The sequence below is a fragment of the Arachis ipaensis genome, chromosome B04 (assembly GCF_000816755.2).
Source record: "Arachis ipaensis cultivar K30076 chromosome B04, Araip1.1, whole genome shotgun sequence".
Taxonomy (NCBI): Eukaryota; Viridiplantae; Streptophyta; class Magnoliopsida; order Fabales; family Fabaceae; genus Arachis; species Arachis ipaensis.
The window spans coordinates 102,380,152-102,382,442 of NC_029788.2; positions in this window are offsets into that span (position 1 = coordinate 102,380,152).

Genomic DNA, 2,291 nt, shown 5'->3' on the forward strand with positions numbered 1-2,291 from the left:
ACTCTAGCTCTGTCTCTTACAGCAAAAGGGAAAAGTATGAGCCTGTAGACTTCAGGATCTACTCCATTAGTCTTAACAGTATCACATATCTGCAAGAATTCAGTTAAGAACTGAAAAGGATCTTCAGATGGAAGTCCATAAAACTTGCAATTTTGTTGCATTAGAGAAGCTAATTGAGGTTTAAGCTCAAAATTGTTTGCTCCAATGGTAGGGATGGAGATGCTTCTTCCATGTAAATTAGAATTAGGTGCAGTAAAGTCACCAAGCATCCTCCTTGCATTATTATTATTTTTGGCTGCCATCTCCTCTTCCTGTTCGAAAATTTCTAAAAGGTGCTTTCTGGATTGTTGTAATTTAGCTTCTCTTAGTTTCCTCTTCAGAGTCCTTTCAGGTTCTGGATCTGCTTCAACAAGAATGTTCTTGTCCTTGCTCCTGCTCATATGAAAAAGGAGGGAACAGAAAAATAATAATAGGGATCCTTTTTGCCCAAGTATAGAGGTTCCCTTATGTGAGTAGAAGAAGAAAAGAATGTAATGTAAAGAAGGGAAGAAGAGAAAATTCGAACACAGATGGAAGAGGGGGTTCAAATTTGGGTGAGATGAAGTGTTAGTAGATGAATAAATAAATAGAAGGAGATGAGAGAGAAATAGAATTTTCGAAAACTATTTTTAAAAAATGGTTAGTGATTTTCGAAAATTAAAAGAAGAAATAAATTAAAATTGAATTTTGAAACAATTAGTTAATTAAAAAGAATTTTTGAAAAAGAGGAAGATATTTTCGAAAATTAGAGAGAGAGAGTTAGTTAGGTAGTTTTGAAAAATATAAGAAACAAACAAAAAGTTAGTTAGTTAGTTGAAACAAATTTGAAAATCAATTTTGAAAAGATAAGAAGATAGGAAGTTAGAAAAGATATTTGAAAATCAAATTTTTGAAAAAGATAAGATTTTTTTTTTAAAAAAAATGTATGATAGAAAGATATGATTAGAATTAGTTTTGAAAAAGATTTGATTTTTAAAATCACAATTAATGACTTGACTCACAAGAAATCACAAAATATGATTCTAGAACTTAAAGTTTGAATCTTTCTTGACACGCAAGTAACAAACTTGAAATTTTTGAATCAAAACATTAATTAATGAGAATATTTTCGAAAATTATAAGACAAAATTAAGAAAAGATTTTTGAAAAATATTTTTAAAATTTTCGAAAATAAATAAGAAAAATGAAAAAGATTTGATTTTTGAAAAAGATAAGATTTTTAAATTGAAAATTTGACTTGACTCATAAGAAACAACTAAATTTTAAAAAGTTTTGAAAAAGTCAACTCAAATTTTCGAATTTATGAGAAGAAAAAGGGGAAGATATTTTTTTGATTTTTGAATCTTTAATGAAGAGAGAGAAAAAACATGAAAAAGATGCAATGCATGAAAATTTTGGATCAAAGCATGTGATGAATGCAAGAACACTATGAATATCAAGATGAACACCAAGAACACTTTGAAGATCAAGATGAACATCAAAACTTATTTTTGAAAATTTTTCAAGAAAAGAAAACATGCAAGACACCAAACTTAGAAATCTTTCATGTTCAGACACTATGAATGCAAAAATGCACATGAAAAACAAGAAAAGACACAAAATAAGAAAATATGAAGATCAATCAAGAAGGTTTATCAAGAACAAGTTGAAGATCATGATGAATGCAATGCATGAATGCAATTTTCGAAAAATGCAAGATGAGTATGCAATTGACACCAAACTTAAAAATTGACTCAAGACTCAAATAAGAAACACAAAATATTTTTGATTTTTATGATTTTATAATTTTTTTGTATTTTTTCGAAAATTATTTGTGAAAAAGAAAAATATGGATTCCAAAATTTTTAATATGAATTCCAGGAATCTTACACTCTTAGTCTAAAGCTCCAATCTGAGGGTTAGACATGGCTTAATAGCCAGTCAAGCTTTAGCATGTAAATCAAGTGGATCTGGAACAGCAGCAGGTGGATTAGCAACACTAGCTTGCTCTTGATAATGTTGGGTTAGAAGCCCCAGTCCAAATGAATTTAGACATGGCTTTACAGCCAGTCAGGCTTCAACATGCTTCATGAAACACTAGAATTCATTCTTAAAAAATTCTGAAATAATTTTCAAAAATAAAGGGAAAATTTTTGAAAAAAAATTTTTTTTGAAAATAAAACAAAAGAAAATTACCTAATCTGAGCAACAAGATGAACTGTCAGTTGTCCAAACTCGAACAATCCTCGGCAACGACGCCAAAAACTTGGTGC